The sequence below is a fragment of the Triticum dicoccoides genome, chromosome 7A (assembly GCF_002162155.2).
Source record: "Triticum dicoccoides isolate Atlit2015 ecotype Zavitan chromosome 7A, WEW_v2.0, whole genome shotgun sequence".
In the NCBI taxonomy this organism is placed as follows: Eukaryota; Viridiplantae; Streptophyta; class Magnoliopsida; order Poales; family Poaceae; genus Triticum; species Triticum dicoccoides.
The window spans coordinates 256,786,391-256,801,736 of NC_041392.1; the positions used below are offsets into that span (position 1 = coordinate 256,786,391).

At 49.1% G+C, this 15,346-nt stretch overlaps 1 pseudogene; it reads right to left on the bottom strand.

The window, feature by feature from the left end:
- Positions 1-2,378: 2,378 nt before the first annotated feature.
- The window catches only part of LOC119333443, a 25,958-nt pseudogene continuing 12,990 nt past the window's right edge, over positions 2,379-15,346 (bottom strand).

Sequence of the window (15,346 nt, forward strand, 5' to 3'; positions counted from 1 at the left end):
CACCACGCCCGCGCTTCCGCCGTAGTTTTGGTCGTCGATCGGAGGAGGTTTGGCCCTCGCCGTCCTTGCCGGTGGTAGAGGGGACACGACTGCCGGCGACATACCACGGCGGCCGAGGCAGATTCCGACGAGAGCTCCAGAGCGGCCTGTAGCCGGCCGGCAACCACCCTGCTGCGTCGAGGTGATCATCGCGGCCTCTTCGCCACCACGAGCGCAAGGTGTTCGGCCTTTTGCCAACAAAGGTATGGACAGTGGAGACGAGTTTTTCTACCATCACTTCCTTTGTTCAACGGACGATTCGTCGTCGGATGATGACGATCTTGTGGTGGCTGCACTGGTCGTTCACGACCATATTCAACGGCAGCTTCCTCGGTACAGGGGGTCAGTCCCTGGCCGTGCTCCCAACCTGAACCGCAATAGAGAGAGAGGCCACGCCCTGCTCTATGCAGATTACTTTGCCAACACCCCACTCTTCAGGCCGGATAAATTTCGTCGCCGTTTTCGTATGGCCAGGCATGTGTTCAATCGTATTCGAGAGGGAGTGGTTGCTCATGACCCATACTTCGAGTGCAAGACGGATGCCCTTGGCAAGCTTGGATTCTCCTCCTACCAGAAATGCACCGCGGGCATCCGCATGCTTGCATATGGAATTCCAGACGATCTGGTGGATGAGTATGTGCGTATGAGTGAGACAACATATTTGATGTCAATGTACAAGTTTTGCCAGGCTGTGATCGAGGTCTTTGGCCCAGAGTACTTGAGACAGCCAACTGCCGCTGATACAGAGAGATTGTTGGCGACCAACGCAGCTAGAGGCTTTCCAGGTATGCTTGGCAGCATAGATTGTATGCACTGAGAGTGGAAGAACTGTCCATTTGCTTGGCAGGGCCAGTACAAGGGGCATGTTAACGGGTGCACTGTCATATTAGAAGCGGTGGCATCACAAGATCTTTGGATATGACATTCTTTTTTGGGCATGGCAGGTTCTCACAATGATATCAACGTGCTGCAGCGTTCTCCAGTCTTCGCGAGGCTTGCAGAAGGCCACTCTCCACCTGTCAACTTTGAGATCAACGGCCACCATTACAACAAGGGATACTATCTAGCAGATGGTATATATCCTCAGTGGTCAACTTTTGTGAAGACAATCTCAAAACCCCAAGGTGAGAAGAGAAAGAGATTTGCCCAAATGCAAGAGAGTGTTAGAAAGGATGTGGAACGTGCTTTTGGTGTGCTTCAATCCCGGTGGGGTATCGTTCGAAACCCTGCACTATCATGGGATGAAAGGAAGCTTTGGGAGGTGATGACTGCTTGTGTGATCATGCACAACATGATCGTCGAGGACGAGCGTGATGAGAGTATCTTCGACTAAGGATTTGATTATCAAGGTGAAAATATTGAGCCCCTGCATCAAGACCCGGTCACATTTGAACAGTTTGCCCAATTCCACCGTGAGATGCATGATTGGCACTCATGTGAATCTTCAAAATGACTTGGTTGAGCACGTGTGGGATCACGTTGGCAACCAATAGATGTATTTGTCCATTTTATGTTCAGTCAAGACAATTTCAATTGGATTGTAAAAACTATTTTAATTTTCAGACAAATATTTGAGTTCGAAACTAGTTTTAATGTAAATTTGGGCAATTCTTGGCCCTGACGGACAAGACGGGGCAAAAGGATGCGGCCGCGCGCTGGGCGCACGACCACCGCATCCCAGGACAGGCCCGGACACGATCTCAAATTCCTACCCAAAAGGACAAAAACAGAACAAAACGGACGTCCGTTTGGAGTCGCGCGGTGGAGTTGGCCTGACGTCGCCATCTGTGCGGTACGCCGGTGCGCCGACCGACTTGCGATGCTTCTCCCTAGTCACGGCTCGCCACTCTGTTTCGATCGGGTGGAGGAACAAAGGACGGTCAAAAGGGTTAAAAAGCACATTTTCTACCCCTTGGAAGCTCCACCATATATAGCGACACTGTCGCTGGCGCTGCGGGGTGAGGAAAGTTCCAAGTCGCCATCTATCCCAGCCAACACATGCAACCTTCGCTTGCATTCCAATCTCCCTCCCTCCCTACCATCGGTGGCAGACTCGCAGTAGCATCTGCGGCCCAGAAGCAACCAAAGCAGCCCACACTCTCTACCGGAGCCACCAGCACAAACAAAGCTGCTCAACACTGCGCATTTCAACACCTAAACACCGACACGCGACAGGAACCAACTGTTGAGTACCGCCGCGGGTTTATTTTTATTCTTTTTAAGCGAAATCAGCTTCAGCCTACCAGTTCAGTAAAAGGCAGCAAGTTCTCAGAGCATGCTCCCGATACAGAAAAAACAAGTTCAGAACCCTACTTGCTTATTTTCAGACGTGTATTTAATTGCAGAATGCAAAAAATATCCAGTGTCTTCCTACGTGTATTCAATCTCGTTTCTAACAAAAAATATTCACTGTCGAACCTATCCCATGTCGTTCCGACAAGAATGACTATACTTTCATGGACAGAGAAAAATGGTTCTCTCCAGCTGACCACGCTACAAGTTGCAACCAATGCAAAATCCTGCAACTGCAATGACCCAGCCCGCCAAAATCAACAAAATTGGACTTGAAGACAGACTCTATGTAAGCAGCACGGTACACTTGGCCATCTAAACAATGCTTGCTAATCTCACCTTTCTGCTTCTTTTGTCAGCGCCTTTCTAATTGCTTAGTTGGGTAGAATGCCGGACATGCATCAGTTCATCCTCTCGTAGAAAAGCATGGAAGCCTCGCGGCTGAGAACTTTTTCTAGGGAGACTTCCTTGATGTCGAGATCGCTTGCACGAACCCACGAGGAAGAACCACTGCTCTGATGGTTGTGACCCGCCCCCCGCACATAAGCAATGTAGTGCCCTCTATTTATTTGATGCCCTTCGTGCTCAATGACACCAACTAGACGGTAGCTGCAGTTATCTTTGTCCTCAGAACTGAAGGCAAGACAAAATCAAAATAGTTAACTCATATGTAAGGATTTCAGTTAGCAAGAAACTGATGATTAGCTTGAGTACCAACAATGGCCTGTCTTTCTTGAAAACAACAAAATGCATACTCTATCAGATAAACAGACAGCACTTAAGCGACTGATTCGAATACCAAGAAATTAAGGCCACTGCAAGATGTATACCCATCTAACTTTGAAAATACTAATCCAGAACTATAATAACTTCGACAAAAATAAAAGTTGGTCAAGGTTAGGCATAACCACCAAAAAGACCAGAAAATGTCACCATAATAACTTTTCATGATATGATAAGTTTAGAACATGACCATAACTTCGCCAGTGATACACTGCTATGTTGAATAGAATTTGTGGCAGACAGCCAGTATAGCTGATACATATTCAAATATAATTATATCATTATACAAAAACTAGTTTCAATCAATGTACATGGTTCTGGTCCAAATGAGTCTGAGTGAACACTAAAATTCAGTTGATACTCAAATCGCAAAATGCATGGTACATGGTCCAAACTAGTTTCACTCAAATTGTCACCATATTTCCTTTTTCCTATGCAACAAAAATAGGATAGCTTTTCGCAAATACTCCCTCTGTAAACTAATGTAAGATCTTTTAGATCACTACTTTAGTGATCTAAAATATCTTATATTAGTTTACAGAGGGAGTAACAAATAAATAAATAGGATAGCTGTTACCTATTGGCATTTACAAGAATTGGAGCCCACAAGCACTGAAATAGATGTGATTGCAAGACTACATGGTTAAATGGGCAAGTTGTGTTCAAAGGCACAAATTAACACTGTATGCATTGGAAATGCAGTTTAGACTGATGCAGCTTCAGGGTATGTCCGGATTGTGACCAAAGTCTACCCGATTAATTTTCTGGCATGAAAAAAAAGCCTGGACTTGTCTGATGGTTGCCAACCTTTTTGGAATGCCCACGCTTTTTTGCCCACTCTAGTTTATTTTTCTAGCCAATTTTGGCCAACTCATGGGCAAGCAAAACCTCAACCAAAATTTTGGCTGGCCAACCTTTTAGTAGGGCAACCTTGGGCATAAACCAAACATGCCCTTAGATTGTCTTGCTGATTTGGTAACAAATCTTTCCCTGGTAACTATAAGACTGGTTGTTTGCTCACATTTCTTTAATCTAAATCATGTTACTCTTCCAGTGAGAAACAAGAGTGAAGATATCCTAACCTAACTCTGCTAAGGAAAATTAAGATGATCATGCCAGGAAAATTCCCACTATGCGTGCCAATCATTCATTTGCACAATCTTAAGAGCCTGTTTATTTCAGATATCTACTGATCAAGATTAAAAAAAACTAATGTGCACATAGTACACAATATTCCATACACAACGAGAACATCATGAAAAATGTACTGTCTGAATGATCCTTTGATCTACAATGCCAGCGTCTTTTAAATCTCTTTTTTTTTTCAAAGAGAAGGCATTCTATGGCAAGTAGGAAGAAACTATGAAACAAAGTAGTTATTTGCTTACTTAAAGATCAGAAACTTATCAGAATTGACATAGAAGAAAGGTATTACATATGGCTGTGTAGAAGTGTGAGAAGTCGGTACCTGGGGTCCATGAATGGTCCAAGATGAAGAATCTCCTTAAAGCTCACATGCACTCTCAGTTTAGAAAGATCATTGCTGTATCTCTTGAATGGAATGATTAATACAGCTGGTAGCTTGTTAATCAACTGTGTTTGAATTGCACAACTGTTGACATCTTTCTGCTCATTTTGGTTTTCCTCCATTTGTTGGGCAATATGATCATCCAGCATTGCCTGCTTCGCACAACCCTGATTTTGAGTGCTGGTATCCGGACTATCCTGGGCACTGAGCAGGTCAGTCTGTTTATCAGCTGGAAGCCCAGCTTCTTGTACACCTTGATCAATTTCAGCTTTTTCACTGGCTGTGCTGCAAGAGGCGGAGTCCTTTTCACCACAGCTCGTCCCTGAAGTAATTGCTTCAGTAGTTATGTTTCCAGAGAGTATAACTTGATGATGTACATCTGAACGATATGGTTGCCTACTTGGAGATTCTACGGACAAGCTATTACAGTCACTAGATCGCTCACTTGGGCATGTTTTCCTGTCTGACAGCTCAGTCTGATCTCCATCAACAGTCGTATTTATATTGGTGCTTGCCATGATCTGTTCAGCAACCTTGGAACAGTTCTCACAACGTTCCTTCACTCGACGCGCAAACAGTTCCAGGCAGTCCTCAATCGACACAAGAGAGTTCATATGTCCGGCCTCATCATGAACAATATCACTGCTCTGAGCTTCCTCCTTTTCTTTGGTAGTAACTTTTACTGAGTAAGTCGTCTCCTTATCTTCTGGATTACGAGAATCTATTGTTGCTTCCTCCATTCCTTCAGTGTCATCAAATAAGTCAGGAATGAAATCCAAAATTTCTATTGGCACCCCATTGATCTCTTGTGGGACATCATTCTTCCGAGTCTGCATATGACCGTGTACAACATCCTTCACTTCGCTAGAATCTGCAGATTCAAACATACAGGGCTTAGTATTAGCAAGACCATGCAACCAGAAGCCCTCACTCATCCTTTGCATAGAATCTTTATTGTCCACACTTTAAGCTGTTTATCTTTTTCGACAGTATCCAAACACGCTTAAGTTAACCAACCATTTGGAGTAACACCAACTGTATGATGGTAAGGACTAAAGACCCTGGGCTTCCCATGGCAGTTTGAATTACTACACTACGGTGAACACCTTTGCCATGTTAAGACTGCTGAAACATCCTGTCGGATTTTATGTAGCCACCCCAAAGGTTATCCTGCTATTTCTTCTATCCATGTGTAAAACGTCCATAACAATTACCATCATAACAATTGTGCACACTTTAAGCTGTTTATTTTTTTCCGACGGTATCCAAACACACTTAAGTTGACCAACCATTTGGAGTAACACCTACTGTATGATGGTAAGGACCCTGGTCTTCCCATGGCAGTTTCAGTTTGAACTACTACGCTACGGTGAACACCTTTGCCATGTTAAGACTGCTGAAACATCCTGTCGGATTTTATGTAGCCACCCAAAAAGATTTTCCTGCTATTTCTTTTATCCATGTGTAAAACGTCCATAACAGTTCTCTGCTTAGCTAGTAATGAAGTCCCATTCCAAAAAGTACCATTTGCTTGTTTTCAGAGAAATAGCAAATAATACTAGTAGATCACACAATTCTGCATGTTCCTGCATTCTTTCCTCAAAAGTTGTATGATCTCAGAGGTTCACCATTGCCTTTTAAGTTGAGTACAGGAGTGCATACACTTACCAACTTGCAATGGCCTGGGGGTTTTCTCCATTGCCCCATCTCCCAATCCTGAACCCGAAATAGGAGATGGTCAGTCGGGTGGTGATGCCGATGAGGGGCGACGGAGGGGGCGACGGGAGGGGCGCCGAGGGCGCCCGACCGGTGAGCACCGGATCGGGGGTCGCGGCTAGGCCTCACGTCGGTGGCCGCTTCTGGGCATTGGCCGGTGCCGACGAGGATGACGCAGACGGGGAAGAGGATCCAGAGGCCACTCCACCAACGCCCACTCCATCGGACCTCTTCTGCGAGTTCTTCAATGCGGGATACGACGAGGACGACGTAGCCTCGACGGTGGATCGGGTCTTGCCGGTGGAGGATCAGGCAAGGGTTGGCCTTCATGCGAGCGAGAGGACGGAGATGGTTAGACGCGTAGTGCATCGGCGAACGGCGGCGACGACACTCCGGCCATGGAAGGGTCCCCTTCCCAAGGTTAGTCTACCAAACCTAACGCTTCTCGATATGATTCATCCAGATTCTTGGATCCAAGTCAAAAGGAAGAAGAGGCCGACCCGTCCGGGAAGTGTGCCGGCGGCGGCCGCAGCGAGATCGCCGGCGAGGCATGCCAGCGAGATCTCGCGGATGAGAGACGATCGTTTGAACGATCTGTTGGGCCGAACGGTCGGTGGGCCGGTTCTGAGTGAGCCGGGCCCTGTACTCCCTGGGCCTACGTCAATCGGGTATGAGGCCCAGATTGAACGCGAGAATACGGCGGTTCAGGTCGAACGTGATTGCCTGATCGACGTAGCGCCTCAGAGACATCGGGCGACGGGTCCTAGGGTTTTTCCACGTTCGACGAGGCCGCGCTTCTGTGACCGAGGGGCGAGCCGTGCTCGCCGGATTCCTTCGCTCTGAAGCATGGCGGGCGGAGGACCGCCGCCGGCCAAAACCAGCTGCCAGGTAGGCGCGACTGGCGGCGTCGGGCGCGGAGGTCCGCCGGTGCCGGGTGGTGGCGGACGCGGCGGGGCGCCGGCAGCGCAGGGCGCAGGACGGGGACGTGCTGGCGCGCTGCCCGGTGATAGACGCGTGGCCGCCCCCACGCTGCCCGGCCAGGCGGCTCCGGGGGGGATCGGCTACCGACCTCCACCGCATGGGGGCTTGCCCAGGACCGGCGCTGCAGGACGCGGGATACAGCAGCCGGGGAATCGATCTCCAGGGCCTGCCAGGGGCCGTGGTGACCTTCGGCCGCCGGCACCTCCTCCCGTGGCTGCTGCAGGGCGGGGCAACCCAACGGCGAAGCAACCAGCTATGGGTGGGCAGCTCCGTCCCACGGCAGTTCAGACCGGGGCTAGGCCGCCTCTTTTTGTGGCTAGACAGTCGCACAACGCGGCGGCTCCGGTCCTACAGCAGGCGCAGTTTCAGGACGCTACGGCAGCAGGGGGAGTTTCGGAGGTGCCTCGAGGAAAGTGGGGAGATGATGGGCTTAACGCGTATGGAGACGAACAACACCGGGGGTCCTCGTCCACAGGTGGTGGGCGGGGATATGCTTGGCAGAGTGATGGCTCCACAGAGAGACCCTTCCTGGGGCCGATGGGAGGCTTCGTCGAAGGGGCATCAGGACCGGCTAACAGAAACCGCGGTGGTTTCCGTGGTAACCGTGGCCGGGGTGGTCGCTACCGCCCTAGACAGCATCCTGTGGTTGTGGATCAGACAGCGGTTGATGAGGGCACTCAGGAGATGGCCATAGAGGTGGCTACGGCTACGACTGAGGCGGTTGCCTCGGATGAGGTCGTGTCGGTGGAGGGCTCTGACAGGACCGAGCTGGACCGGGCGGCTAAGTATGCTCGAAAGAAAGAAAAAATGCTTTGCTATCGGTGTGGAAATAAGGGTCACTTCATTGCTGAGTGTGAGGCGGCCTTATGCGACGGGTGTGGTAAGCCAGATCATGCCTCAGGGGATTGTCCGCTTATGAGAGAGCAGCTACCCAATCTCATGATGTATGGTGTGTTTTGTTCTGAGCTTACTTTTTTTGAGTCTCCGGTCGAGAGGGAAGTCACTGATGAGGTGCGCAGTGTGACAACGGGGATTGTTAAAGTGACTAAAGGAGAAGTCTCTGAAGTCCAGGTTGTGCAGCGGCTGCGGGAGCTGGCCCCGGGCGACTTCCTCTGGGAGCTAGTCAGTCTTGAGCCTAACGCGTTCAGAGTGGAGTTTCCTTCGGTAGAGGATTTACAGAGGTTACTCAGTTTTGGGATGTGTAAGGTGCCAGGTACGGAGGGCATTCTTGAGTTTCAGGAGTGGAAATTGACTGAGCCCCAGGGAAAGCCACTAACCCAGGCCTGGTTGCGTTTTTCGGGAGCTCCTCACAGACCTATGCAGGATGCCAGGGTGGTGGCTAGTCTGGCTGTTTTGGTTGGAAAGCCAGAACGTGTTGATATGGTCTTCACCAGAGCTCAGGGGTTGGCTCGCATTTTTGTCAGCATTTTGGATATTGAATTTGTTCCTGATATGGTGAAGTGGGCTTATCGAGGTCAGGTGTATAACATTCAGATTGAATTTGAGGATGACAGTTTGTTTGGTGAGGCACCTGCTGCCGTTGATGTTGACATGCACAAGGGTGATGATGGCATGGGGCGCAAGGAGCCTGAGAGTGCTGATTCTGGTCGAGAGGAGGACAGACCGGGGTCCGTGGCTAAGACCACTGGAGGCCCGACCGCGCCAACATCTTCTGTACCGTCGACCACACTACGATTTGGGTCCCTTCAGTTTTCATCTGCACCTCCGAGATTATGGAGTGAGCGGGTGGAGTCTCCTGAGGAGTTTGAGTGCTCCTTACCTGAGTTGGATCTAGATGACCACAGTGTCCAGGATCGGGGAGTGGAGGGAGATTCGGAGACGGCGTTCTCGCCTCCCTCACAGGCTCCTGTGACGATGGAGATACAGGTGACTTCGAGCGTGGTGGGTTTAAGGCAGGAGGCCTTGGCCCATCACCCTTCTGCCGCTCAGGTCGGGTTTCCGGAGAGGGAGGTGCCCTCTTTGTGGGAGCGACCGGGGGCGGACGCTTCGGTTGAGCGCTCTAGAGTTTGTCCGGAGCAGGTGGCTCAGGTGGCGCTTCCTGCGACGGCGTTGGCCGTTCCCGGGGGAGGTCGTATGGGGCAGGAGGCTCCCCACACCTCCCCCTCGGCTTCGACGGAGGCAGCTGCGACTGTAGTGCTTGGCGGGAGTCCGGGGAAGGTGTCCCCGGTCCATCCTTCCTCCTCTGCGGTTGGGACGGTGGCTCCCACCGCCCTGAGGGGTGCGGCGGAGGGGGCGGCCGGCCAGGCGGCGCTGGCTTTGACTTCACCTAGCCGCCTGACTGCCGGCATCGGGAGTATTCCCTCTCAACCTTCTGCGTGTACTGCTTCTCGAGAGGAGGTTATTGCTTTCGGCGGAATCCCTGATCCGGTTTCTGAGGGACGACGGATGAGTTCCCGTCTACAGGACCAACCGGAGGTTGATGACATGCAGCAGAGGTGCGCAAGGAGAGCGGCCAAGCTTCGTGACATCGAGGTCACTACTGGTATGTCAGTCAATTTATCCAATTCTATTATGCATTTCTCTACGGATGAGATTATTCATAATGCAACTAAAGTAGGGGTTTCGCTAGGAAATAATAATTCTGAAATCTCCACCTCGGTTAATGATCTTCTAGATTTGGAAGCGGAACGCGCCTTAGAAACCATTCGCAACCTAGCGGCAGTAAGGCCTATGAATGATGCGGAGATTGATGCGTTGGGGGTGAGAGTGTTAGACAATTTGTGTGCGGACCTTGAACCAAATTCAATTGGGTCTGATGTGGACGAGGTTAGTATTGATGTTGGGGATCGTCAATCACCGGATCCGCCGCCTGGTTATGAGGACCGGCCGGTGGGCACTGAACAACCTAAACGTAAGTGGAAGCGGAAGGTGTATCCAGCTTCCGCAGTATGTAGAAGTGCTAGAATTCGTACGGCCAAAAAATTTCATGATGATCTATGAAAGGAATTTTTTGGAATAGCAGAGGTCTTAAGGACTTGGCTAAAAGAAGGTTTCTCGCTGAGGAGTCTCTGGAGCGCCGTCTAGATTTCATTGCTCTCTCCGAAACTGGAAGAGATAATTTTGCTCCTCAGTTTCTTGCTTCTCTTGTCGGTGGTATCGATTTTGACTGGCATTGCCTGCCTCCACGTGGACGATCGGGAGGAATCTTACTGGGAGTGAGATGCGATTCTCTTGAGGTCAGGACTGTGGTGATGGGGGACTTTGCGGTTAAGTTTCGGGTTAGGTCAAAAGTTGATGGATTCGACTGGGCTTTAGTGGCGGTTTACGGAGCCGCACAACCGGAGCTTAAACCGGAATTTCTTGCGGATCTTGTTTGAATCTGTGGATCCGAACAGCTCCCAATGCTAGTCGGGGGTGATTTCAATATCATTCGAAGGAGAGAGGAGAAGAACAATGATAACTTCGACGGGAGATGGTCATTTATGTTTAACACCATTATTGAGAGCTTGGATCTGAGGGAGATAGAGCTTTCTGGCAGAAAGTTTACCTGGGCTAATGCTCTGCCAAACCCAACATATGAAAAGCTTGATCGTGTGCTGGCTAGTGTAGAGTGGGAACATAAATTCCCTCTGGTTACGGTACAAGCTTTAACGAGAGGCATATCCGATCACACACCACTGTTTGTGGACTCCGGGGAGTCCAACTATGTGGGAAACAAGAACACTTTCTCATTCGAGATGGCCTGGTTCGAACGTGAAGGTTTCTTAGACCTCGTTGCCAGGGAATGGGATAAGGGGGGTGGAGGTAAAACGGCGGTTGAACGTTGGCAGAACAAAATAAGGCACTTAAGAAGTTTCTTACGAGGGTGGGCTAAGCACCTAAGTGGGGCTTATAAGATCGAAAAGGATAGACTCCTAGCTCTTACTCAGGCCCTAGATACAAAAGCTGAATCTTCAATTCTTCTACCCGCCGAGCTCCAGGTTAAGAACGAGGCTGAGAAGAGGTTGAAAGAACTTCTCCGCGAGGAAGAGTTGAAGTGGGCGTTGCGCGCTAAGGTCCGCAAAGTAGTCCAAGGGGATGCCAATACTCAATTCTTTCACCTGATTGCGAATGGCAAGCACCGTAAGAAACGTATTTTCCAGCTAGAGCAAGATGAAGGCACAATTATTGGGCAGGATAATCTCAAAGCATACATCACTGAGTATTATAGACAGTTATTCGGGCCGCCGGAGGTTAATTCCGTGTCCTTGGATGAGTCCAGGACTGATGATGTTCCTCAGTTGTCGGTAGCCGATAATGAGATTTTGCTGGCCCCATTTACGGAGAAGGAGGTGTTTGATGCTATAGCACAAATGAAAAACAATAAGGCTCCCGGACCGGATGGGTTTCCGGCTGAGTTCTATAAAAAGTGCTGGCACATTATTAAGGGGGATCTGCTACCTATGTTTACCGATCTTTTCTCGGGACAGCTACAACTGTTTCACTTGATTTTCGGAACCATCACATTACTCCCTAAGAGAACGGAGGCTGTGCGCATTGAGCAGTTCAGGCTGATTTGCCTACTCAATGTTAGTTTCAAAATATTCACCAAGGTCGGGACGAACAGGCTCTCACAGATTGCGCTTTCTGTGGTGCAACAGTCTCAAACTGCTTTTATGCCGGATAGAAACATCCTTGAAGGGGTGGTTGTCCTGCATGAAACGCTCCATGAAATTCATTCTAAAAAATTAGATGGAGTAATTTTTAAGGTGGATTTCGAAAAGGCGTATGATAAGGTTAAGTGGCCATTCCTGCAGCAGGCATTGCGTATGAAAGGTTTTGATGATGCCTGGCGCCATCAGGTGGAATCTTTTACGCAAAAAGGGAGTGTTGGTATTAAAGTAAATGACGATATAGGTCATTACTTCCAAACTCACAAGGGCCTCAGGCAAGGAGATCCAATGTCCCCTATCTTGTTTAACATCGTGGTGGATATGTTAGCAATTTTGATAGGAAGGGCGAAGGACAATGGACAAGTGGGTGGCCTAGTACCTCATCTGGTTGATGGAGGTGTATCTATTCTTCAATACGCTGATGATACAATACTCTTTATGGAGCACGATTTGGCCAAGGCGAGAAATATGAAGTTGTTACTATGCCTCTTTGAACAATTATCGGGGTTGAAGATCAATTTCCATAAGAGCGAGTTGTTCTGCTTTGGGAGAGCCAAAGACGAACAAGAGTCTTATAGGCAATTGTTTGGGTGCGAGTTGGGAAGTTTACCTTTCTCCTACCTTGGCATTCCGATACATCATCGTAGGCTAACTAACAAAGAGTGGAAGTGTGTCGAGGATCGATTTGAGAAGAAACTGAGCTGCTGGAAGGGTAAGCTCATGTCATACGGAGGCCGGTTAATCTTGATTAACTCGGTGCTCACAAGTATGCCTATGTTCCTCTTATCTTTCTTTGAAGTTCCAGTGGGTGTTAGGAAAAGACTGGACTTTTATCGATCACGTTTCTTTTGGCAGGGTGATGAGCACAAAAGAAAATACCGGCTTGCTAAGTGGGATATTATCTGTCGACCCAAAGACCAAGGTGGGCTTGGTATTGAGAATCTAGAGGTTAAGAACAGATGCCTTCTTAGTAAGTGGTTGTGGAAGCTCGCGTCCGGTACTGAAGCAATGTGGGCGCAAATCATTCGCAGCAAGTACCTCCAGACTAGAACGTTATCGCAGGTATCAGTTAGGCCGACTGATTCGCCTTTCTGGAAGGGACTAATGAAAGTCAAAGTATTACTGTTTAATAGGACAAAAGTGGTCCTTGGAAATGGTGCTACTACACGTTTCTGGGAGGATTCTTGGCTGGGTGACTCGCCCTTGGCTATGCAGTATCCTTCTTTAATCGTTTGCGCAACGACGAGAGGTGTTCGTGGCAACGGTATTTCAAACTATCCCCCTTAATATTCAGTTTAGACGGTCGCTAGTGGGCAATCGTTGGGAGGTTTGGCTCCAGTTAGTAAGGAGACTAATGGAGGTCCAACTCTCTGACCAACCTGATGTATTACGCTGGAAGTTGACCAAGAATGGGGTATTTACAGTGAGGTCAATGTATCTTGATGTTATTAACTCAAGTTCTATTCCAACGTCCAAAAAGGTATGGGATGTTAAAGTTTCTTTGAAAATAAAAGTGTTTATGTGGTTTGTGCATAAACAAGTCATTCTCACAAAGGACAATTTGATAAAGCGTAATTGGACAGGACCTACTAGGTGTAGTTTCTGTGATCGAGATGAGACAATTAAACATCTCTTTTTTGATTGCCCGCTAGCTAAGGTTCTATGGCAGACGGTGCATATTGCCTTTAATATTACTCCACCCACCACGGTTACCGCTTTATTTGGGACTTGGCTTAATGGGATTGATTCTGCATTAGCAAGGCATATTCGGGTGGGAGTTTGTGCGTTGATGTGGACCATCTGGTTGTGCAGAAATGATTTGGTTTTTAACAGAACACCACGAATTCATTTTTTGCAGGTTCTATTCCGAGCTACGGCTTTGATCCGTTTGTGGTCGTCACTCACTCCGATGGAGGCCAGGGAGTATTTGGTTACTGGGTCTACCCGATGGGAGATGGCTGCTCGGGTTATCTTCAACCGGTTTGGATGGCAGTCATGTAATAGGATAGGCAATTAGTTTTCCTATCTTCTTTAGCCAGCCGGTTGTGGCATTTTATTTCTGGCTAGTCTGTGTGTCGATATGGGCTGCATTTTCTTTGTTTGATTTTGAGACTATGGAACCTTGTATGCACACTTTGCTGCTTTGGTTAATAAGAGGGCCGTATGCATCATTCTTGATGCAGAGGCCGGGGTACCCCCTTTTCGAAAAAAAAAGGAGAAGTACTGCCTTCAGCAATTGTTTGAATCTTATTATCTTCATCAGTCTTGTCAGTTTGAGATCCGTGGCTTTTGTTCCTTGGTGGTGATGCAACGCTTCTGGCTGGAGGATCCTTCTCTGGAAGTGACAAATAGAGTTCACTGAAATCAACGGGTTTAGGATCACTAGGCGGGCACCTTTGGCAGGATGTGGTCTCAAACAGCTGACCCCGAAAAAGAGAAACGTGAAATGTAGGAAACACTTCACCCCCTTGTAAGACATGACTACCGTTTTCCTCCTCCACCTCCGCATCCACAGCATTGATTAAAGACAGAAGGAACTCATGGCTGTCTTCCATCTTCCAGGGCTCAAACCGATTCGGATAACGGTCAAGCATAGCTGTCAGTATCATGCATGGGTCCAGCATGCCTCTGGCATCAGTCGAAATGCGTGTCTCTACGAACAACTGCTGCAGGCGCAGACCAATGCTCCCCAAATGAGCATCCTGACTTCGAATCTTTGTCCTCAGCTTACCAAGCGCAAGGAGGCACTGCAGCGTTGCATTCATGTAGCATGTTTCTCCATGGTTCGGCATCCCTCTGATAACGTGGCCATCACCATTAGCATACCCAGACGCAACATCGTCCATTGCAATTCTGGGCACCCTTTGGCACTCATCCTTTGCAATGCCGGACACCGATCCCCAGCCATCCTTTGCAACGCTATCCCCCGGCATCTGCTGATCCTTTTCGTTTCTGGCCGCCACTGCATAGTCATCTTCGCTCCAGTCACTGAGCCTCATAGGGCGTTCACACAAGAAGCAGTATCTGTCAGTTGTATAGATAGAACCCCCGCTCGCCCACGTCCTGCATGCCCTTGCATGTCCCTGTACACGATCACCACGATCGACCTCGCGCCCTCGCTATCACCCGGCGCTCTTTCTGTACCTCCCCTATATAAACAGAGATCACACGCAGCACCACCCAAGGTGGATTTGCTCATTCTTTCTCCCGAATACATGGTATCAGACGCTGGACCCCTCTCTCGTCTGTAGCCCTCTTCCGCTGCCCACTTCCTTTTCAACTGCATCGCCGAGCCATGTCGATGCCACCACCTCCCCCACCTCCTCCCCCACGTCCCGGCAGCGGCCCTGGCGGCGCACCCCGCACGCCGGCCACACCGATCCGTCCCCCCCCC